The following is a 26,209-nucleotide window of genomic DNA, read 5'->3' on the forward strand; positions in this document are numbered from 1 at the left end:
GGTTCTGCCTGCGAGAAATAACGAGATCCAGTCGAGTGCCTTGTCGCGGATTCCAGCGTTGTGAAGGCGTGTACGGAGAGTGTGATGGCATACCGTGTCGAAGGCTGCGGAGAGGTCCAGGAGGATGAGTGCTGCTGTTTCTCCTTCGTCGAGCATGGTCCTGATGTTGTCTGTGGCAGCAATGAGTGCGGTCTCGATGCTGTGGTTTTTGAGGAATCCGGATTGGGAGGTGCCGAGCGCCTTGCCTGTCTTCCAGGAACCGGGATAGTTGGCTGTTCACAATTTTTTCAATGACCTTGGCTGGGAAGGGGAGGAGGGAGATCGGCCGGTAGTTCTTGGCGTTATCTGGGTTTGCCTTTGGTTTCTTCAGCAGGGCGTTGACTTCTGCATGCTTCCATCTTTCTGGGAAGGTGGCTGACTCGAAGAGCTGTTGATGGTGTTGCAGAGGTGGGGAGCTGTGATGGTGTTTGCTTTATTGAAGATATTGTGTGGGCAGGGGTCCGATGGTGATCCAGAGTGTATTGAGGCCATGGTATTGGCGGTGCCTTCTATATTGACGGGGGTCCAGGTGTGGAGGAGGTGGGTGTTGCTTGGGGCTTTGGGTTTGTGGGTGTTTGTAGTCAGATGGTGGGTCTGGGTGTTGAAGCTGTTGTGGATTTCTTCTATCTTTCGACAGAAGTGGGTTGCGAGTGAGTTGCAGAACTCCTGTGATGGCGGGGTTCGTTGGAGCAGGTCTGGAAGTGGAGAGCTCTTTGATGATGCCGAAGAACTCTTTACTGTTGTGAGCATTGGTGTCAATGCGGTTTTTGAAGTGGGACCTTTTAGTGATCAGTTTGTGGTGTTTGCGTTTGGTGTCCTTGAAAGCAATGTGGTTGGAGTTGGTAGTTTCAAGATGCCAGTTTTTTTCCATTCTGCGACATAGCCATTTAGATTCAGATTCCTTTGTTTCCAGTCTTGCAGTTGAAGGTTACGAATACTGGAAGAACAATATTGACATCAAAAGCGTATAGGGACCACAAGACTGGCAAATACAGGATAGGGAATCTTTATTTAGAGTGTGCCTTACTCCTGTGCAAATTATCTTTTTGAATGTTTCCATTCAGCAAACATCATTTCTGGGGTTAGCGAAAATGAAAGAAATTAATACACCCAGTATCCCCACACTGGTAAAGTTTAATAATTGGCAATTCTTCCTGAATGTTACAGAGGAAGAAATAGATGCAAAGGTTCAGGCTGGAACCTATAACTCTTCACTTTCCAGCCGCGGTGGGTGGTTAATTTGGCTGATAGACACAAATGGATGTCAGGCACATTCGTGAATTCTTCAGGGGGTTTCAAAATTAGCTGGCCAGACCCTCGTTTTGTCTCAGGCCAACACACAGTTATAGTTACAACATACAGTGTGGGTAAACTGTGGCAACAGTGGGTACTGACTAACGCGTTGGCCACAGTTAAGGCACATCTTCACACTCTTTCTGAAGATACAGTCTTGCAGGACGTCTTGCTAGGTCGTAGAAAGCCACGCTCTAAAAGATTCATCTATGCCATATATAATGACATCTGGAAGCTTTCTCAGATGGTAGCTGCTGCACATTTAAGGCAGATAGACGAAGAAAATTTAGAAAAGGCTTTAGCTGTTGTTGACAACGGCATGAACAGTCTGTCCAACAGGATTTATTCCCCGACAATCATAGTATCGTTTGTGATAGATATCATTCAGACAGACATGTCCCTTTTATATCATGGGCAAAGTCAGCTTCGTTCCATCATGCAGTTAGGTTGGACATTACAGACTTTGAAAAACGCCCGAGTTCCATGGCAGTATATTAATGATAGTGACTTGTGTGCTGCTATTAATTTATCCAGGGAACAACAGACAATTGCTAAAAGAGAAGTGAGTTTCACCATACTTCATATAGAAAAGATAGAAAAGTTGCCTTTCACAGTTGGAGAAAGTCAATCAACGGTATGCCTTTTACATGGCATCAATAATTTGCCCATTTCCACATTTCGCTTTTTGAAATACCTGAAACATCTTGCAGTGGGCAGATACGAGTGGCTAGGCAATAGCTATATTAAAGAAGAGCGGGAGGTGCCCTTTGAATACAAATGTCTGAACTCCGAAACAGAGGTCTTTCTCAGAGGAATCAAATGTGAGACTCCTGTTAGTCATTCAATGATCTGCAAGCAGGTGTCCCTTCACGGCTTTGGCAATATGGGAGTAGTGAAGTTGGCCTGTTTTCCGAAGGGTACTCCTGTCCCTTTGATTCAATCCGCATTTCATAGACTTTTGAATGGAACTTATTTGGTGCTGAGCGACCAAGCTGTGGCAGTATGTGATCAGGCATTCCCAATGGAATTTCAGTCTCAAAGGTCGTTACACATTGCAGACATGTTTTATTTCCCCCCCACATGAGAGATAAAAGTATTAGAAATGTTGCCTCACATTGATACTGTTAGTGTAAATTATGACAAGCTGAGCAGACTAAAGGCGCTACTGTTTTAATAGCAAGTTGCGTTGACATTGGCTAGTGAGACATATGCTCTTCAGATAGCATAATCATCAGCAGAGACTCCCAATCCCTATTAAATACCAACTTCCTCAAGCACTTTGGAGAACTGGTATCCAGAATTTTCAACGTACAGGGATTGTTCATGTCTTTAAGGCTGTTGGGTCTGGATTTGTGTCCATCTTCAAGACTGTCTTTGGAGTCATTCCTTCGGCTATCCATTCACTCTTTTCAAGTGTGTTTGGCAGCTTTTTTATATTTTTGGCATTAATAGGTGGAATACTGCTGCTTTTGATTCGCAGTGGTTGTGCCTTCCCAGCAAAGTGGAATAATGGAGCCACTATCATCAGTCCAACTGTGCCATGAATGCATGGTTCAGGACTTTAGTGCTCCATTGCTGGAAGAGGTGGAGCATGATTGGTCATTGCCATTCCGAAAAGTCCTTTGGTGCGTGCAGCCAGTATTTTCTTTCTCTGCGTATGATACCTGTTCAAACATTTGCCTACAGTGTGTCTTGCTGTCCCTCCTGTGGACCAAGCACAGCTGATGTCCCTGATGAGGTTTCATTCACGGTCATAGCCCTTAAGACTAAGGCTGATTGGAAAGGCCACTTATGAGCCGCCCGGTGAAAAATATGCCTTTTATCGGTGCTGTGGAGAATACCACTCCGGCAGGTGGACCTGCAAAAGAGACGGCTATGCACTACTGCTCCGTGGATCCATCTGCCTATCCTGTCATCGATCTAGCATCTGACAATGTGGCCTCTTTCCTGAGGTCCTTTCCATTCAATGGCTTCGAAGATTCTCCTCAAGATCATGACTGCTGTTAGAAAGATTTGATGATTGGTTTATCTTACCAAATTCCAAGGTTTGCATTTATTGCCCTTACTTTGGCCTGCTGTGCTTGTCATGATCAACACTATGTCTCTGTATGTTTTTAGCTAGTTTTTTAAAATTGTTTTTAAACACACTTTTAGCTAGTTTTTACTGATTTTAACTTTTTTTTAGTCCGGAGCATTTTAGCTTGGATTTATTTACCTTCAATGGCGTCTTATAATGGTGTCATAATTGTTAAGGTAATGGGGAGTGTGTAGTGAATCCTATTATGTTTTAAATGGGAAGCAGGAGTTAGCTTGGCCTCCTGGCTTCCAGACCTGTGCCCCCATCACCCATTGACTTTTACCCTACTAACTTGCTCTGTTTTAGCTCAATTATTGAATCATATAGTTCAAGATGGCTGCATTGTTTCTAGTTAGGACAATGTTTTAGTTTCTTGCTATCAGTGCCACTCTGATAAGTCATCACTATAAGCACCAGTAGATAGATAAGATGTAGGCATTCACATTGGGTACTTTCCCACTTTTTGCTTTCAAAGAATTGTTTATATAATTACTGCCCTAAGTATGTCTTGTTATCTATTGTTTGGGAACAGACCTACGTCAGGGGTCCGAGCAGATCTGTAATAATGCACCTCACATAGACAAATAGTCAGAGGGATTCTGACTAGATGCCATCTCTGCTATCGATGCTGCACGAGGCCTTGATGCTGACCCAGTCTTGGTGTCTCTATGGAGTCTAAGCTAGAGACCTCATTCCAAGGTAACGAGGGCTGGGGGGCTCTTCTCGTGCACATGCCATTGTCAGATTAGGTTTAACACACCTAGCTGTCTTTAGGTTAGGGATTAGGTTAATCATGCTAGGGTATTAGCACATATTCCACATCTCATGTCATTTGATGTTATTGAAAGATTGTGGGGGTCTTTGCATTGATGACTCATCTTTACAATTCTGTTTCTTGCATTGTTCATTATTATAATCATTGCAACCCATGCAACGTATCGTAGGTTGCAGTTTTATTATTAAAACCTACTAAAAACATAGACAAATAGTCAGAGGGATTCTGACTAGATGCCATCGCTGCTATCGATGCTGCACGAGGCCTTGATGCTGACCCAGTCTTCGTGTCTCTATGGAGTCTGAGCTAGAGACCTCATTCCAAGGTAACGAGGGCTGGGGGGCTCTTCTCATGCACATGCCATTGTCAGATTAGGTTTAACACACCTAGCTGTCTTTAGGTTAGGGATTAGGTTAATCATGCTAGGGTATTAGCACATATTCCACATCTCATGTCATTTTATGTTATTGCAAGATTGTGGGGGTCTTTGCATTGATGACTCATCTTTGCAATTCTGTTTCTTGCATTGTTCATTATTATAATCATTGCAACCCATGCAACGGATCGTAGGTTGCAGTTTTATTATTAAAACCTACTAAAAACGTTACTGCATCTCCTTCATTGCCTGTGTTTGATTGAGACATGTAGTTCATGCGAGAAAGGGGTAATCTCTGTTTAACCATGGCACTCCCTGAGATGTCACACTCTTGAGTCCATGCGTAAAGGCTGCCACAAATCACTTTTTCCTGTTTGGGTTTTTGGTGAGGTACTGCTTGTGAGCCGGGAGGGTTGGGCCGAAAGTTGCGACTTGTTGTAGGACTGGTATAGTCACCTACAAATGTAAGTGCTGTCATCCTTAAACCAGCAGTGTTGCCTAGAGCAAGAGTCAAGTTACGATAAAACAAATGTTATAGGATTTACTGTTCTTCACCTTTTGCATATGACAGAAAACAAGTGTTCTTGAAATAACTGTTCTTCCTGCTCTGCACTGTTTTCTCAGGACTAAACGAATGCTGTAGGAATAACTGCTCTTCACTATTTTTAATATGAGAGAAAACAAATGTTTTTGAAAATACTATTCTTCCTGCTCTTTACTATTTTCTAATGACTAAAACGAATGTTCTAGGAAGTAAAGGTTTCTACGGCTTGAAACTGGAACTCTTAAGAATTCATTCTCTCTCTCTCAGAATACTTGCATGACTGCAACAATTTACTCAGGAAAACAAATGCACGACTTCTCCAGAAAGGCTTCTGTCTCTCAAAATCTCCTTAGTGAAGTGCACAACTTTAGAGGCTACGAGCGCACTTCACATCACTCAGCTGTCCACAAGAGCTCCTCCAGCTGCAACACTAGAGCGGCAACCTTCACTCTCAGCGGCCGCCATTTTGAGAGACCTCTGCTTCCAGGAAACTTTCCATAATGAAGTCTGCAGATTGTGCAGGTGTTGCCAACTTCTAAGAACCCCCAGACCGGAGAGGTGGATCCGGAGAAAGTGAGGGTTTCCTGACAATTATATAGTTGGCGTAACTCTGCTGCATTTCCTTGTTGTGTATTAGGATATGGTGGTTAGCTGGCTAGGTCTAGTCATGTAGCCCCCCTCACTGCAGAGGGGACCCAGTCTACTGTTTTCAAAAACATGCATTAGGGTGCCTTGGAACCAAATTTGTTGTTCCTGAAATGTTAATGGTATTTCTAAATCTCTGTAAGCTCTTTTAAGCTCTCTACATGCCTGGTAAGGCAGCTTCTGTGCATGTGTGGAATGTCTTTGTCTTAGCATTGACTGCAGGAAAGGTGACCCATAAATAAAATACTCCAGTTTTATAAGAATCATGGGTAACATCTCCACCCCATTAGGTAGCCCATATAATGTTAAATGTGCTGTAACAGCGGGTGTGCAATTAGCAGGAATGCTTATTACATTCACCATTTTAATGCATGGAATTCAGTGAGAGAATACCCTGTAACGGGGTATCTCTTCAAATGTTCAAGATTGAACAACCTAAAGACAAATATAGGTGCTTCCTATAATGCTGAGGAGGTTCTATTCCCTAACAACACGGATATATCAATTGTAAGGTGAATAGGGGACCTTCAGCACACAAAACACCAGTTGGGGGACCTGTTAAATAATACCTGATCTATAAACGTTGGATGCCATGTTATACGGTTCCCATTAAAAAGATAGGACTGCGTATTAGGACAGCAGAGCTTCGGGACCAGAGGACTGAGTCTATCTACAACATCAGACACTGTCACCCCAGTTCCTGGGGTAACAGATGATTTAAGCGACCTCAAACATGACTCTCTGACTCCCAAGGAAGTCGTTAAAACAAATTTTACCTCTTTCACTGTTTACTTTGCATGCCCAGGGTAAACACAAGAAAGATATGAATAAAGGTTTTCAAACATTTATTGGAAGAATCGTATTCCTGCAAAGAGAGAGTGAGCTGTGATTATTAGGCAGATGAAACAAAGCATTGTGACCAGCATTACTAACATCGTGAAAAGAATAAACAGTCCAACCATGGTAATCTTAGATCAATATCTTCCTATCTAGCACTGTCTATAATCTAAGAGCATAGTGGGTGTACCCTCTGCCTGTGCCCAAGCTAGGAGTTTAGCCTGAGACCCCATACCTTGAGAGCTGAGACCTAGTGCCATCTAGAGTCCTTCTTAGCAAGATCGAAGATCAGCAGCAGCATAGCTGCATTTTGACACAGGATTCGTTCTATGACAGTAGAGGCTGTAGTGATCCTCTGACTCCCCCGGGGCAATGCACCATTTATAAAATCAAAGCCACACTTTGTTAGAGGCAAAGCTGTGATGTAATGCTATGCCTAGATGTTATAAGCTGTCTCCAAACAGGCAACACAAGCACTACGATATCTTGTTCTATGTTCCTAGCCTTGAACAGAGTGTACAGATTACATGTTGAGAAACACAAGATATCATAAACAGTATTTACAGTGTATTATTGAAATACTATTGTGCGTGCATAAAGTCCATGAAATCTAATTGCTAAAAGCGATGTCGACCCAAAACATGTTAAGTAAAAAAATTACATAAGGTTGAGAACCAACGTGGGCCCAAGAAGGCTTCACTATACTTCCACTGTATGCTACACCAATTTATGGTAATCTGTTCTACACCACTACAGTGTATGCCACTACACTCTGTGCTGCTCCATTATATGACACTCTCCTCCACCCTGTTTAACTCCACTCTGTCTGTACAATCCATTGTGCAACACTCTTTTACTATATAACACTTTTCAATATGGCACAGCACTCCACTCTACTGTACAAGACCCCATTCCAGTTTGTAAAGGTATGCTACCAAAGCTATGCCAGTATACTCTATTCAATGCCACTCTACTGTACCCAATACACTATTGTACTTTGCTCCACATTGTTACTCCACTCAACTCTTCTCCACTGTATGAGACTTTACTTCACTCTACTCTACTTTTCAACAATTCATTCTATGCAGCTCCACTGTTTCATATACTACTGTACTCTATGCAACTTCATTCTACGACACTTTACTACAGTGTATGCTACTCTCCAACTCTTTACTCCTGTCTATGAAAATTCACTCCACATTACAAGACTGTACTATACTGTATGCCACTGTACAACACTCTACCCTTTAATACTCTAGTCCACTATACAACACTGTACACAGCTATTTGTCTGCCACTTCACCCGGTTTATTTCACTCTACTCTGACACATACTTTACTCAACTCCACTGTACGCTACTCCACTCTACACCACTCAACGGCATTGTACTTTATACTACTATATCACATACTAGAACACTGTATTGTACACCATTCCACTCTAGGAAAAATCAAGAAGACTGTATGTCACTCTTCTGTAGTTTACATCACTTTCCAACACTGTATGACACCCCACTACACTTTACTGTACAACACAGTACTCCAGCTTGACACTTTACTCAACTGTATGCTACTCTACTTCGCTCTCCACAGCACCATAGTCTGACACAACACTCAACTCTGACATTTTACTTCACTGTTACTACCCCACTCCTGTGTAGGTCACTCCACTATACTCCACTCCTTTACACTTTATCCCACTCTACGCCACTGTACTATACTCCGCTCTATGGCGCTCCAATGTCCACCACTCTACTCCACTGTATGCAGCTCCGCTCTACAACACTGAACTACACTCATGGCACTTTGACACTCTACTCCACTTCATGCCCATCCACTCTTTTCCACTGTAGTATATTGTATGACGCTTGACGATACACCACTAACCTTGTCTCACTGAAACACCACTTCACTATATGACATGGCACTCCACTGTACGACACTCTACTCCACTGTATTCCACGACACTCCACTTGATGGTGCTCCACTCTGTGACACTCTTCTTCACCCTTCTCCACTCTACACTACACTGTACGATACGCTTCTATACTCTACTCCCTCCGAGTTCAGTGTAGTAGAGTATCAGAGTCCTGTACAGTGTAATGTTGTACAGTGGAGTATCATTATTTGTGAGAACACAGTGCAGGGCAGAGTGGTGTGTTATAGTTAATGTTTTGTGGTTAGCAAGCTAAAAAGAGATGGAAATAATGTCAAGGTGGAGGATAAATTGTAAATAACCATCACAATCGAATGTTGAAAGTCAGTGTAGTTTAAACCTGTTTTTTATATGGAAAATAAGATTTCCTATTACCATAACTATAACCAAGCCTTAACCTTTGGTTTTCTCATTGAATATGCATACACATAATTGTACTTCTAACATCAATACAACTCCTTGTATGATGCATTATACTGTTATTAATTTGCTACTCAGCTGAAATCTATACGACTACATATCCCATACATAATTTTTCTGCAAGCAGATTATGCTTGTGCTACTGTGGCATGTGGTAATTTCTGATGATAACAATGCAATAGATGAAATAGAGAAATTGTTTCCTAAATTCACATGTGTATTCCTAACTGTAGGTCTTTAAGATACACACAAATAAAGATAATGCAACAGATTATCTGCAGATGCTTGCTTGTTCATGCTCAAGAAAACGAGTGTTCTGTCGGCTCTCGGCATCTTCTGGATGTGCACACACGCAGGGAGCCAACAGAACACTTAGGGGGTCATTCCGACCCTGGCGGTCCATGACCGCCAGGGCCGGGGACCGCGGAAGCACCGCCAACAGGCTGGCGGTGCTTCCTGGGCCATTCTGACCGCGGCGGTAAAGCTGCGGTCAGAAAAGGGCAACCGGCAGTTTCCCGCCGGTTTACCCCTGGCCCAGGGAATCCTCCACCATGGGGATTCCGCCCCCCTTCCCGCCATCCTGTTCCTGGCGTTTTTTACCGCCAGGAACAGGATGGCGGGAACGGGTGCCGTGGGGCCCCCTAACAGGGCCCCATAAAGATTTTCAGTGTCTGCTCTGCAGACACTGAAAATCGCGATGGGTGCCACTGCACCCGTCGCACCCCTACAACTCCGCCGGTTCCATTCGGAGCCGGCTTCATTGTTGAAGGGGGTTTCCCGCTGGGCCGGCGGGCGATCTTCTGGCAGTCGCCCGCCGGCCCAGCGGGAAAGCCAGAATGGCCGCCGCAGACTTTTGACCGCGGTGCGGTCATTCGGCGGTTCCCTCCAGGCGGGCGGCTCCCGCCGGGGTCAGGATGACCCCCTTAGTTTCTTGAGATATAGGACATATCATAGTTCCATGAACTTCTACCTCTGTTATATATTGTTAAAGTTTTGGAACTTATCCGCCTAGGTGACACGGTAGAGGAAACAGTTTTTTGGATTATTTGAAATGACTGAAGTCTACATTTTACGCCAGGCACAGCTTTCTCACATATGACTGACCCACAATATCTATGAGCTCATCATTTCTTATGTTTCTGCCTTGAAAAAGTGACTTTGTGAGGAACTGTCCAGTTATGCCCCAGCAAAAATATCCCTATTACTGTGCTTTTCTAAACAACCTGGGTGTAGGGTGATCATCTGTAATTTACACTGATCACCCATTATTTACAGCAAATGTCTGTTGTTCGTCACTGTTACTATAACGGATGGAGTTTTTAATTTTAATACTGGTAACTCTGACTTTCTGCATTTTGTTATTGATTAAAAAATCAGGGAGGCCCTTATAGTTGTTTGGGAGAGAGCAAAAAAGGCTCAGCTAGAGACACTCTTGAAGGTGTGTGAGATAATGAGCATGAGAAGGATGGGTGCATTAATAGCAACACAGAGAGCAGGCTGCTGAAAGAAATAAAGGAACACTTTTCACCAATTTTCCCCCAGCAGTAGTTGTGCAATAAAGTTGGAGTAAGAAGAATTTAGGAAAAAAGCTCCAAAATGGCCAATAAAATTAATTCACATTGTTTCATATTTCAAAAAAGAAGACTTTACTTGGACACAAAAACAAAAGTGAAAAGAATGCATTTGTAGGAGTTTATTAGGCTGGTTTGAGGTACGATTGTAATTGATTACTCCAACTATTGGGGTCAGACTGGGGAACCAATAGCAGCCCTGGCAAAAATGCTCAAATCTGTGCCGCTCCCTTTATCTCCTTGCCCTATCTCTTTCCATTCATCCAGTCTATCACTCTTTCTTCTCCATCTCCTCTCCCTCTCTTTCTCGGTCTCTTGAAATACCCATTTGCTTCTACAATTGCATTTGAGATGCTGGGAATGTGACAGAGGCTCCAGTAGTCACCCTCCACTTTCATAGCAGCCCTCCAATGGCTCCAGCTCAACAGAAAAATGCCAAATGAAATAAAAGGCCAGTCCAGCCATGATGACTATCAGCTAATGCAGACCTGACACTATTACTGTATGCCTATGTTTTATATCTTTACTTTTTTATGAAAGCAACTGATAAAAAGGGTTATACACTGACAGGTATGAGGAAGTGACAAATTTTTCAAGGCAGTGTTTCCAGGATGGTCTTGGCTCTGCTGTTGTCGGTCTGTGTCTAAAATCCCAATATGGAAATTAGTGAGCTAACATAAATGAACTGAATCAATCAGTTTGAATGTCAGTGATCAGCCACAAGCCATCAGACTTTATCAGGATGGCTTGCTTCCACAACTTCATGGTGGAACCCGATGTACGCATTTTATCACCGAAGAATTCCAGTGTTAATCCAAAAGGTTTTGTTGAGCTCACTTTCACATAATACCTAAATATGTTGCTCTCGTGTCTGAATTCTTCTCCATGATGATGGCTCCTCTGATCTAGTGGTGGAAAATCGCTTTGGCTTGGTTTTTTTCAGCAAAGGTGGCAATCCACGTCCAGGTAGGAGGTCTTTGGAACTGATGCTGCCACCATTACCTGCTTGTTTGCTCTTTGGTATGTTTCCCTATTGAAGGCTCAGGGGATCAGGTGACCAAGACATTCCTACTTAATGTGTCTACTGGAAAGTGCCTATTTAATGTGCCTACTGCAAAGTACAACATGTAGGTCACATATTTGTATTTTTAGTAGATAACTTAGTTGGTTACTATTTGGCTACAGATATCATTGTGGTACCTGCAGGTCAGACGTTACAATTGCTGAAATATATCTTAGTGAATTATGAACCACCTTCAAGAGATCTTATGTTGTTTTCTTAATCTTTGCTTATTCTAAGATCCCTAACAAGGTTTCTTTTGGGTGTTAATAAACACTCACTAGTTAAGGGCTACATTAAGCTTTATTCTGTCTGTATGGCTACCCGTAGAGATGCATCTAACATTCTTTCAGTGCAAGGCCTCTCTGTTGAGACTTTCCTTCAGAAAGGGGGACTTTGTATTTATTTTTTATTTTTTTAACAGTTGTGATTCTGGGCCACTGCTGCTGCAACTCCTGGTGCTTTTGCTGCTGTCATTCATAGCAAGGGGGCAGAATCACCCTTCCCTTATCTTGGCTGTCAAATTTTGCTTGGTGTGTATATTTGCTAGTGTGTAGTCCAATTATACATAATATTTTGCTAAATATTGCTAGGCATTATACAAATCGAAGAATGTCTATTTTGACTTGTACATGTGTTGGTAGTCTGTTTACCTACTTTTAAATAAATATGATTTGCTTACTCCTCAGAAGTGTTCATAAACTCTACATTTTGCCCTTATTTTTTAAAGTATCATCTGTGAATTTGTCTCCATACCAGGTGGTCACCCTAGCTGGAGTGGCTAGGTAGCAGGAAAGCACATGGGTGGCTATTTAAGGGGGGAGCAGTACAAGAGGGAAAGAACTGGAAAACACGTGCACCCTAGTGGAATGCTGTCTGAAAAATACAGTAGATCCCTACCTCTGAACAGTGGAAGAATACAAGTTAGCCAATCAAAGAAATTCTAAAGAGGCTATGCTCCAGGCTAAGAGGAAGGAAAGCTATTGAATAAGAAAACAAATGAGACTGAGAATAAATAAGCAGTGACTGGGCCGTAAGCCCACTGTAAATTCACTATAGTTATTTCTCAAACAGACATCTTGCACTGGCTGGTAGGCAAGACTTAAAAGCAGGACTACACTTCATCGAGTCTGCATTTCAGTGAACAATTTTCTTGTAACATTTTATTTCTAGAATGCAAGATTAATGTTTGACATGTAAGTTTGTCACTCTGAATGCTTTACGGTGGGAGTACTTCATTCTATATTTATATTTTTTATTTTTAAAAGAAATACATGTTATTTAGTAATTGAGCAAGTACAGCAAATAAAATACAAGAATGTAATTTAAACATATAATTATAATATGATGTGTGAAATAAGAAAAATCTTTAACATTTTAGAAAATATAGGATTGAAAAGTTAGAAAAGTAGGAAGACGAAAAGAAAGAAAAGTAACAATCAAATAATATCAAGAATAGCGTAACAGTTATGTAACATTACTAAGTCAGTGTCAAACAATGGCAATGAAGTATATCAATTAACAATGCTGATATTTGAAAATCATGGAGGTGTAGGGACTTCTTCAGTCCAAGGGTTATGTAAACATGCATTCTTTGCAGAGAAATCTAGGAAATTGGTTACACGTAACCAAAGAAGATCTCTTTCAAGGGTAATTGGATTGACGTGCGCTCTGTCCAAACCTGAAAGAGATGGTAGTAGAATCTTTCCATGCCCTGGCCATCTGTTGGAATGCAACTGCAAGGAGTAAGTCAATAACAGAGAAGACCAATCATTGGAAACACTTCCTAGAAAAATATTCTCAAAAGTAAATGAAACGTGTGTGGAAATATCATTTATCTGTTGCCAAATTTGTATCTAAAATTTGTGAATATATGGACATTCGAATAACATATGTTTAAGGTCAGCTAAAGTATTAGCGCACAACCAGCTGAAGTAGTTAAAAAAGCCTGTTGTATGTAAAAAAAGAAAGTGTGAATAGTGTTAACTGCTCTAGACGATTTCCTTATTTTGGTCCAAATGTTGTTCCATAATGTTAGAAATGGGGTCTCTAGTTGGCAGAGGTATACAGCCTTGTCCAAGGAGGGACCACAATCCTGGTGAGGGTAAGTCACACACAATCCAAATTATCCTGTGCCCACCCTCTGGTATATTGGCACTGAGCAGTCAGGCTTAACTTAGAAGGCAATGTGTAAAGTATTTTCACAATAAATCATGCACTAACACAGTGAAAAACACCACAAACATACCCCACACAGGTTTAGAAAAATATAAAAACAATTATCTGAGTAAATTAAGGTCAAAATTATCAAGATTTGATAAGCATAAGTCAAAATATTACTTTTGCAATGATAAGAAGAGCCTTTAGAAATCAACAAATGTCTTGTGTGCACAAAATACCTGGTATACGTCAAAATTACATGCATGAAGACTGCAGAGCAGGAGATGCGTGGAAAAACGAAGGTGTGTGTTGCATTTCCTGATGCGCACAGACAATTTTGGATTCTCACTGTGTTGTGGGGTCTTTTGATGACGATGTGTCGATCCAGTGTTGCTGTGGGTCAAAGTTCTGGTCGCAATGCAGGCACTGCATTGATCTCCACTCAGGGAGCTGGGCTGCGTCATTCTGGTTCGGCGATGCAGTGATTCTTTCACCGCTGGGCAGGCTGTGTGTCGATTCCGGCAGGCTGTGCATTGATTTTCCCAACACAAGGAGTTTTCTTGGAGAATAGAAGTCTTTTTGGCCCTGAGTCTTCAGGAACAGGAGGCATGCTCAATCCAAGCCATTGGAGAGCACTTCTCAGCAGTCAGAGGCCGTCAAGGCAGCAGTCCTTCACAGCCAAGCAGTCCGGGTGAGTCCTTTGGGCAGCCAGGCAGCTCCTCTTGGCAGGTTCCTGGATCAGAGTGTCTGCCCCAAAAAGTGTCTGAGTTGGTGGGATCAGGGATCCACTTGATATACCCAAAAGTGCCTTTGAAGCGGGGGAGACTTCAAAGAGTAGTTTTGAAGTGCACATGGTCACCTTTCAGTACAGGTCAGTCTGCCAGGATCCCAGTAGGGGGTTTGGAAGTCCATTGTGTGAAGACAGGCCACTAGCCTTTGAAATGTAAGTGTCAGGCCCCTCCACCCTTCAAGCCCAGGAAGACCCATTCAGCATGCAGATGAGTGTAGGTGTGACTAAGTATCCTGTATTTGTGGTTGTCTGAGTGAAATGCACAAGGGAACTGTTAACCAGCCCAGCCCAGACTTGGATTGGAGACAGGCTGTAAGGCACAGATGGATTTTAGGTGAAGAGAAATGCTCAGTAATATGAAATCCAACTTCACCAATGAGCAGGATTTTCTGTTACCATTCTGGCCATTCTAAACATGACCTGTTTACCCCTTTCTGATCAGAATTTACCACTCAAACAGTATATGAGGGTAGCCCTAATGCTATCCTATGAAAGGAGCAGTCCTCACAGCAGTGGAAAACAGGTTTAGGAGTTGTCCACTACCAGGACATATAAAACACAAATATATATGTCCTGCCTTTCCCTACACAGCACCGTGCTCTATGGGTTACCTAGGGCCTACCTTAGGGGTGACTTATGTAGAAAAAAAAGGAGTTAAGGGCATGGCAAGTACTTTTAAATGCCAAGTCGAAGTGGCAGTGAAACTGCACACACAGGCCTTGCTAGAGCCTTGCTTGAGACATGGGTAATGGACTACTTATGAGACTATTAGCATTTAATTTACAGGCACTGGGCACATGTGGTATATTTTACTAGGGACTTACAAGTAAATTAAATATGCCAGTTCGGTATGAGCCAATGTTACCATGTTTTAGGGACAGAGTATGTGCACTTTAGCACTGATTAGCAGTGGGAAAGTGCATAGAGTCCTAAAGCCAGCAAAAATGAGGTCAGAAAAAGAGAAAGAAGAATGCAAAACGTTTGGGGGTGACCCTGCAGAGAGGTCTTTCCAACACATAAGGAATTATAAAAGAGGCTTGTAGGTCAGCTTTCCATTGGAGCTCCACCAGTGTTTTGTCTTGTTCATCTGGTAATGAAGTTAGATGTTCATATATTTGGGATGCTGAGGGAAAAGTCTATAGAATTGAGGTTATGCGAGGTTCCTGAGGGGTAGAGATATGTTTATGTGGGAGCTGGTTATATGATAATTGAACCACAGAGATTAATGTTATGTATTTAGTTTAATATGAAGAGGGAGAGGAAAATAATGTTTGAGCTATTGCGAAAGGAATACAAACATCATTCTGAGTTGATAAATCCACCTGAGTCCTTTAGCATGCCAAGCTTTCCAAAAGATTGCTTAGTTGTTTATTTTAATATGTTTGTTATACCAAGTTGATGAATGTAGTAATTGTTCTTTAGCACTGTGATGAGAGATAAGAATAGGTTGGAGAATTTTACATGTATTCTTGAATATGGGGAGGGATAAGGATTTCTGAGTAAACGATAAACATTCTTCAAAAGAAAAGGGATAAAAAATATTTTTCACTATCAACCAATAGGGTGAATTAGGGAATCATCCTCAAGTAGCAAGAAGGATTTTTGTTTAAGAAAAAATGTTGTGTGATACAAGTGGAAATCAGGAAACTTAACACCCCCCCTACATTTTTGGATCATTTTAGTTTGTACAGGGACATATGAGATTTTTTTGTTATTCCACAAAAATGTAGACAAGGTAGAATATACTTTTTTTAAATGAGTATTGGAGATATTGATAGGAATGGTAGAAAAATAAAACAGTGTTAACTTCATCTATATAGTATGTAAGCTGCCCCAACAAGACAGGAATAAAGGGTTCCACCGAGATGTAAAATATGTTAGTGTTGTTTATAGTTCCTTCAGGTTCAGGGATACAGTTTCTTTGATCAATGCTTCAAACCATAGTCCAAAATACTTGATTTTATCTGGATTCCAATGAGGGGTAGAGGGAGAAAAATCCATATGAAAACACAATGTAATTAAAGGGAGAATTTCACACTTATCAGCATTTAATTGATTACCTCGGATTGATACAAAAGCTTCAACTTCTGTTAGGAAGCCTTTAAAGAAGATTGTGGTTGAGAGATGAATAATAGAATATCATCAGCACACACTGAATGTAATTGATTGTCACCATACTGGAAGCTTTTCATTTCTGAATTTAAATTACTTTTTGATGGGAAGGGCACTAGGCAACAATGAACAATTGGAGAGAAAGTAGACAGCCTTGCAGAACACCCTGGTAAAGAGACAAAGACCGAGAGATGAGTCCATTGGCTAGGTTGAAGGCTTTTGGAGAAGGTTATAACAAGAATATATAACTAATACATTCAGTACCAAAGACAAACCAAGAAAAAATAGATAAAATTAAAGGCAGTCCAAACCCTTTTTGGCATCCAGGGAAATAGCTGATAAAAAATGTTTGTGTGATTTGGAAATACTTAGGACATTCATTGAAAAATAATCTAGTGTTGTCCAAAATATCTCTACCTTTAATAAAACCACATTGTTCCTTTCCTGTTAACTGCAGTAATAAGGTATGCAGATAAATGGCAAATATATTCACAAAGATTGTACAATCTAAATTAATAAGAGAAATGGGTTTATAATGTTTACATAATGTTGGGTCTTTGCTTTCCTTGGGGAGGAGTCATATTAAAGTGTCTTGAAAGGAGCCCTCAGAATTATGAGAAAATATGAAATAATAAATATGTTGATGTAATTGGGGAATGAGAAATTTGGAAAAGTGGAAATAAAACTCTTTAGTAAAACCATCAGGCCCTGAGGCCGATCATGTTTGATAGAGTGAGTAGTGGTGTGAATAACTTGGATATGAATAGCTTCATCTAATAAAGGTAAGTCTGTTAGGATTGGAGGGTGGTATAGGTTCTTAAAGAAATGAGTACATTCAGAAAGTATTGCTTCATTTTTTAAACAGTAAGGTTGGTGGAGTGCAATAGAGAGATGATTTTGCTACTGTCTTTCTTATTTTTGAGGTAATTAGCAAGAGGTTTCGCAGCCTTATTTTAACCTCCACAATATTTGGCACTGGATTTGAGTAAATAAGAATTGGTGTTCTCTGTGCAAATTTTATTAAAAACAAATTTAGTTTTAATTAATTCATATAGATATGTTTTAGAATTAGTAATTTAATAAGGGCATTCCAAATGTTTAATACATGTCATAATTGAATTTAAGTTGTTTAAAGAAGATTTTTTTATGGGCTATAAAAGAAATAATGAAATCTCTAGAAGCAGCTTTAAAGGTATCTCATATAATCTGAGGAGAAACGTCTGAATTGTCATCCTCATAAAAAGGTGGTGGCAAAATGTTCAAATTTGGGATCTAGAAGAAGGGAGTTATTGAATCCCTATCTTTTGGTACCATGAATAGCTGGAAGGACAGCTGAGTTTAGAGGGATCAGAGCATCATCCAAGATTAATATGGGGCCGATATCTGATTGTATAATATGTTGTGCAAGTGACTTGGAAATAAACAAATAGTCAATTCAGGATTGAGAAAAATGTACAGGGGAGAAACGTTATACTCTTGAAGATCAAGGTTACATAATCTCCAAGCATCGACAAGTGATCTTTCTTGTATGGTAGATGTGAATTGAGAATGTATATGTCAGGAGATAAACCTAGATTTAGAGTGTTGATCAATAATGGAGTCAAAAACCATATAACAATCCCCACCTACTATTAAATAGTCATTGTAAGTCATCAGTTTGGATAATACCTTGTGACAGAAAGATTTGTCTGGTGTGGTGGGTGCATAAAAAAAAAAAATGGTCATAGGTATTTAATTAACATTTATAGAAACAGAACCCCACCTCCCCATGGAACCAGAATCTTGAGAAATGACTTCTATATCTAAGAAACATAAAATAGCCACGCTGTTGCATTTCTCTGTACATGGAGAAGTAAACATGTGGCCAACCCACAGTTTCTTAAGTTTGAATATTTCTTTGTCTGGTACATGGGTTTCTTGCAATAAAACAATCTCACCATTTAGTTTAGAAATATGAGTTAATAGACGAGCCTGAACCTTTAATGTTTCATGAAGCAATTATGAAAGCCATCTATAACATATCAAGAAATGTAAAACCTTGCAAAAGTAATGACAACAGCTAAACTGCAATATCAAATATGTAATGAGGTTAAACAAACAATAGGAAATAAAATACCAGAAGAAATGGATAGTATATGATCAGTAGGATATAGTCCTGAGGAAAGAAAGAGTAAACAGTAGGTGGAGAAAAGGGTGGAATAGAAAGAGAGTTGAAGAAAAGGAAATAAGAATGTAATAAAATAGACAAGATAATATAAACATATACCTATATGAAAAGAAAGAAAAGATTGAGACACAAAATTAGGTAGTGAGTAGAGAGTAAAGATATAACACACAAGAAGAGAAAACAAACAGGAGATACCTATATGAGAAACAAAAAATTGAGGGTGGTAGAACCATGGGAAAGGGATGACATTACCAAAACTTCATACAATCAACAAATGGAAGGTAGATCAAATCACATGAAAAATGATAATCGTGAAATCTCAACGAGTCATGAGGTTTACCTAAAAGTAAAGATATAAATACAACAAATATAAATACAGGTAAGAATATCTGCAGGAAAATATTGATAACAAGATATATTAGTAAGCATAAAAACTGATGAGTCGGACAGTGTCAGTAGAGTAGCTGAGATCATGAATTAAGTATTAGTAAGTTGTCAATCGTCTCTTCTCTATAGTCAGCAATACATTTTTTCTACAAGGAGGGATCCTCATAAGTAGTAGCCTTGTTATTATATGTTACGTTAAATTAACACAAGAGGAATAAATCAAATCTTGCATTGAGAGAGCGGAGAGCAGGTCTCATATCCAGAAACTTTTTCCTTCTGTTTGTTGTGGCCTTTTTAAAATCCTGCATAAAAAATAAGTTGGAACCGTACCGTGAAATATGACCCTTGGCTTTAGCTGCTTTGATGACTTTAAGAAGATCCAGATATTCTAAAAAGTAAAGAATTACTCCTCTAGGTTTCTCTGAGGTTGAGGATGACCAAGGAGAATGCCCTAGTTTAGAGCTCTTTGAATATTTATTAGAGGGGAAGTTGGTAAGTCTAAAACCTGGGGAAGAAAAGTTTGTAAGAAAGTTGTGGGATCTGGACCTTCCACTCCTTCAGCAAGACCATAGATGCGCAGATTGTTCTTCCTATATCAGTTTTCTATGTCTTCTGCATGTTTCTTTAAAGACGAGATTTCAGATTGCAATGATTTTACTGTTTACTCTCTATCTTCAAGCATCTCAACCCTATGTTCTATCTGAGTCACATTATCATTCCCATATGACCATTTTTTTTGTCCAAATTTAATAATTTCCTATTAGTGTCTTCCATATAAGGCTTGAGTGTTCGAATTTCTCTAAGCAACAATTCCATTGAAACTGTAAGAGTGGATTTTATTGGAGAAGAAGAGTTTTTTTACGTATTGATGGGTTGATGCATTAGACGTTGTAGGTAGCTTGGAAGGTATTTTAGTGATAAAGGTAGAGTGAGTCTCGGTCATATTAGAATGAGAGTTCTGACAAGCTTACCAAGTATTTTCTGGATTTTCCAGAACAGAAAAGGAGTTAGAGGAAACTAATTTGGAGGGAGTCTTATTAATTGAGGATTTATTTGAGCCCAACTGCAAATTCCCTGTCCTGCCTATATGTTAGTAAGATAGTCAATGGGGCGCATAGGGGTCTACAAATCAAATTAGATAGCAGTTACACAAGGAATTTTAAAATATGAAAAGCCTCTGTATCTGATAGAGACTTCTAGTTGCAGATTCCTTACCATAGAATTTCCCCCCAGGTGTCAGACTGGATCCAGAGATTTTTTTTTCAAGCAATACCCTTGCGTTTTAGTAGGTGGTGTTGGTCCACTCCGCATGCGCCATTGGCATCATAGTCACCATGATGACGTCGGGAGTAGTACATAGACGCCGTCTCAGCGCAGTGACATCAGTTCTTTTCTTTCTTCGCCACATGCTGATCCAGAGAGAGCTACTCTGGTCTCTTTTTGACAGATTTCCACCCTTTTGAGTTTTTTGGTGCGTTTTTCGGTGCATTGAGGATGTCATGAAGACCGGTTTTAAACCGTGTGAGGGACCGCCTGATGTCAGTGACGGATCCGCATGGGGTATGTTTGTAGTGCCTGGAGCACAACCACGACCCAAAGTCATGCTCCAGCTGCTGGGCCATGCACCTGAAGGCCTTGAGGGAGGGGTCGCTCATGCTTATGGCAGCCCGGCGCATGACTCCGCGTAGGTTCCGGTCCGTGCCACCACCATTCTTCTTCTTCAAAGTCTTCAGGATAAGGTAAGAAGAAAAAGAATTTAAAGAGATCCCGTCACCCTTTAACTTCACCCCGTCGCATGACTAATGCGACATGGGGCGAGCGTTGACGCTCGAGGCCTCCATCTTCGGTGCCTGCTTCTGTGTCCCCTCTGTGCTTCCTCGAGTTTCCAGGAGCCGGGCTGACCCCTGCCTAATTGAAAGAGTTTTATGTGGCCATGTGCCTCATTTTTGGGCAGGCCGACCCCAAAATGGCGCCTTCGGGCCCAAGGGGTTCGGTTGGAGGGCCTTCGGGTTCCACGGTGGCAGCTTCGGCTCCGGCCACTGAGGTCGCCTCTGGAGCCACTCTCAGATCTGCACCGCCACTGGTCGTACCATTGAGACCTTCAGCCAGGGGCTTCCACATTTGAGCCCCTTCTGCCATTCAAGAAAGCCTTCATGGATGTCTTATTGGGTACTTGGTCCAGACCCAACACAGGGGCTCCTGTGAACAGGACTATCGCACACTACCATTGGCATGCCCGAGCAACCCTAAATTCCTGTCCCACAACCACACACCTGAGAGCCTTCTCATCCAGGCATCCTCTTCCTCGGGTGCATTCCCTTCCGCACCCCCTGATAGTGAATTAAAAAGGCTGGAACACTTTGGGAAGAAGATGTTTTATTCCTCCACTCTCGTGCTGCGGTCTGTGAACACAGCATGCTTTTGGGCTGCTATACCCACTCTCTGTGGGATATGGTTGCGCAGGTTCTGCCTCAGATACTGGAGGGCGCCTGTGCTATCGTCTTCCAAGCTGTCACCATTGGGAGAGATGCAGCAAAGTTCATGATTAGAAGTGGGCTAGACACAACTGACTTTCTAGGCAGATCGGTTGCGACAACGGTGGCCTTGAGGCACCATACCTTGTTGTGTACATCTGGTTTTTGGGGAATGTCCACCAGACTCTTATGGGCATGCCATTTGATAGCTCCTGTCTCTTTGGAGATGAGGCAAACTCAGCTTTGGGGAGGTTCAAGGACTCCCAGGCTACAGCTCGTCGTTCAGCCTTCCACTGCGCCTCGCCCCCAACAGTCCGCCTTTTGCCCCTTTTCGTGGCCACGGAAGGGGCTCCTTGTCGCATCCCCAACCCAGCCACTGTGCCACCCATGGCGATTAGCCGCTGTGTGGCTGGGGACACGGAATCCCATGTGGGCGTGGGACAGGAAGCCAGAGGTCTACCCAGTCCACACTTGCCCCCTGCTGCAGCCTCCAAACCCTCTTAGTCCGTCCCCTCACTCCAGTCCAGTTGGCGACAGGGTTCGTCATCTCCTGCCCCACTGGGAATCTATCACAATGGACAGGTGGGTTTTGCAGATAATTCGAAGTTCGGGTAGCCCCTTCAGATCTGTCCCATCAGCCATGCCTCCATCAGTCAGCCATATTACAGAGGATCATTTGGCACTTCTCCGCCAGGAAGTTGAGGATCTCTTGGCCAAGGCAGCCATAGAGATGGTCCCTGCGCCAGAAGGAAGCCTTGTTTGTTATTCCTGCTACTTTCTGGGGCCCAAAAAGGACAAGGGCTTACGTCCTATCCTAGACCTTCAGGACCTCAATTACTTCCTCAAAAAGGAAAAATTAAAAGTGCTCAGTCTGGCTCAGGTCCTGTCTGTCTTGGACCCAGGAGACTAGATGGCAGCGTTGGACTTGCAGGATGCTTATTTCCACATTCCTATCCTGCCTGCCCACAGACGTTACATACAGATTCCTTACTGGCCCACCCATCCTCCCCGCTTGCAAACTGACTTCTAGTGACAGGAATTCCCCATTCAGGACCTTAGCTTTGGTGCACCAATCTCAGAGTTCTTCGCAGCTCTATGCTTTGGCGTGGAAAGTCGGTAAATGAAACTGATGTCACTGCGCTGAGGCGGCGTCTGTACTACTCCCGACGTCATTGGGGTTACTACGATGCCAATGATGCCTGCGGAGTCACCATCGCCACCTACCGACGCACAACGGTATTGCTAAAAAAAATCTCCGGATCCAGTCTGACACCTGGGTAAAAATTCTAAGGTAAGGAATCTGCAACTAGAATATGTGTCTACCAGATATATTGTTACCAAAGGTAAATAACTTGTACTTTCAGTTGTATGTAAAAAGGCCTCCTTTGAAAGGCATTAAAATATCAAGTGTAGAGATGTGAGGAAATCAAAAGAAACCCACTGTGAGGAATCAAAAATAAAATGGTGTGAGCCACTTACTGTTCACCGCACCAGCCACCTATTGTGGAGCTGCGTTTGAAAGGAGTCCAAGAAACAAAACTGCTGGCAAGACCTACTGCAGCTGTAGAGTCTCCCATGTCAAGTTGTGACGAGCCAGCATGACAGCAGCCGATGGAGAGAGCAAAAGCGTTGTGAGGAGATTCAAAAACAAACAAAATAGTGGGTATGACTTAATGCTCAACACGCCTGCTGCATATTTTTAATTTAAAGTTGAAAGGTGGCAAAAATCAAGCTCCTGGGAGAACCTACTGTATCGGCAAAAACTCCCTCGTTGAGTTTTGCCAAGCTGTCTTGAAAGCGACCGGTTTGGAAGAAGTGCATTTTTTTCCTCCCGCCCCGAGATCACAGAGCTCCAGAGAAAGCGTCTATCCCGGTCAGTGACAAGCCACGCCTCTTCCCTATATTTATATGTTTGGGTAACATAATATACCAATTCAACCAAAAATTTCAAAATAAGATTAAAGTCAAATCCATTCTTGACCAAGAAAGAAGTATATATTTTCTACCTGTGAAATAAATGCATAACAGCAAATCATTTTATCAAGAAGCATCTTTTTTAAAGGGGTGCTAACTGATTGGCATTTGAGATATTCACAGTTTCGTATTAGTAGTCATGGACTTTTTAATTTTAGTTTCCTTGCAAATACGCATCTATACATATGATTGGAAAATGAAGCCAAAAGATTAAGGGGGTCATTATGACACCGGTGGTCGGTGTAAATGTGGCGGTAGTACCACCAACAGGCTTGGGGGTACATACCATCACATTATGACATTGGCGGGTTGGCAATAAACCACACTGACCGCCATGGTGATAACAATCTCCAACCCGGCATCCCCTACTGTACCGCCGGCGGCATTTTAACCCTGCCTACTGTCATGGTTTTCATGGCGTTCATAATTCCTTCCCTGTCACTGGTCGGAGGTCCACCCACCCTCCCTTACACTCCCCAGAGGCCACCCGTTCATCCACGCGCCCCCCTTGCAATCTCCCCATACACGCACCCTCGCAGGCACACACCACACATTCACACACTCACTCACACAGGCATACACACATTCATTCACGTATGCATCCATTCATTCACGCACCCGTACGCACATTCATACTGACATGCAGACACGCATTCACAGTTGCATTCATACATGCATTCTCACACATACACACACAGGCAAACAACACACACATTTGCATTCACGCACACACTCACACATTCATGCACACACCCCCCCACACACACACACACACACATACAACACCCCCTTCCCTGTCAGAAACCTGTCTTACCTGCATCCAGGGGGTCTTCTGGGAGGGAATGGGACGGGGCACTGCTACCACCAGCAGCACCTGCCAGCAGAACACCACCAGGCTGTATTATTTGACATTATATGGCTGGAGGCGGTCTACTGGCATGGCGCTGCTGGTGGTAGCAGCGTCACCTTAACACCGTCCACCAGTATGGCCACAGCCGGATTTCCACCCTTCTTGTGGCAGAAATCCGGCTGTGGTCCTATTTTGGCTGATGGATGTTAGCTGCGGCGATGGTCTTTTGGGGGCCGTTGCCGCGGCAGGAGGCAACACTTAACTACATTTTTCCAAACTGTCCTCACTTAGTAGAGGTGCCCTTCCAGTCAACCACATCAAATCCAACCCGGAACGTCAGCACATTACTGGAATATGGGATACAAAATCAAGGACGAGGTCCTGCTCAAATGTTCTGTTATGATGGCTAAGATTCAGGTCTAGACCTGCAACCAGCAGAATCAGCGCTCAACTGGTTATGACGTTCCACGAATAGAGGAAATATTCTGTAACAGTGGAAAGAGGACAGCAGTTCTATTTCTCAGAATACTAACAACCAAGATAAAAAAGAGAAGATGTGCATCTCTGAATTAACAAGCAACAAAGAAGTAGTCCTGGAAAAAGACAGAGCGAAGTAATATTTTGTTAATTTAGAGTGTATTTCCATGGAGATATATTTTGCCATAATGATATCATTTGGAATTGTCTTTGGGCAAAGCAATCACAATTCCCCATGTAGCCAAAACCACCATCATAAAAATACCAAGATTTACATATGTTTTTCATTAGTTACATGTGGTAGAACAGTCAGGGATATGCACTTCTTTAGTATGGTAAATACTATTATGCCACATCAAACTTGCTAGCATGCCTTTCGCCACTACAGTGGTGTACAAAGCATAACATTGTACTTTACAAATAACAATCAGATGGCCCAGAAAATGTGAAAAGAAGAGTACAGACATGAGAAAAGGGAAAACAGTGAATTATATCACAAGGTTCATCTATGAACAAGGCAGTCCTTTTTAAAGTGCTAGTGAAGGCTATAGATTGATGGAGAAAGAAATGGGTTGGAAAGTAGGGAATCCAAAATCAACAATGTTCTAGACTAACCAATGAAATTTAACTTACTAGAAAGTTGCATAAAATAGAAAGGAGAAATGTAAGTTGGCGTAAAACAGGATTTGTATTACTTTGAAGCAGGCTATGTTTGTTTAAAACTTAACCATCATAATTGTATGTTGATTTGTCATCTATAATGTTACATGTCTGGCCTTGCTTGGATACCCTCACGGGTGACAAGAAGTGCTTTAAAAATCTACTGATTGATTGATTTTAACTAAAATACTTTACAAATCTACTGATTGATTTTAGTAAAATATCTATAATAATATACTAACAAATAGTGGCTTTCAGCCTCCTCTCTTCATCCATTGGTCTGTTGATGTCATTCACATTTAGCTTCCACCCACTGCAGCATATAGCATGGGTTAGTGGGTCAGCCTACTTAAACCACTGGTTAAATTAAATTTGAGTGACTGAATTTTGCTCTTTTACAAGGAGCATATCCACACGCAAGCTAGTTCCTTTCAGTGCCAGTGTTTTTATTTTTATTTTCTAATTATTGACATGGTGTTTATAACCTGATGTGACAGAAGAATGCTTCTGATGTAAACACAGGGCACTTCCCATCTTTATCATATCCCATCTCCTACAGGTTCTGTTGGGACTGTCTACTGTAGTG

Source organism: Pleurodeles waltl, chromosome 12 (genome assembly GCF_031143425.1).
Source record: "Pleurodeles waltl isolate 20211129_DDA chromosome 12, aPleWal1.hap1.20221129, whole genome shotgun sequence".
Classification (NCBI taxonomy): Eukaryota; Metazoa; Chordata; class Amphibia; order Caudata; family Salamandridae; genus Pleurodeles; species Pleurodeles waltl.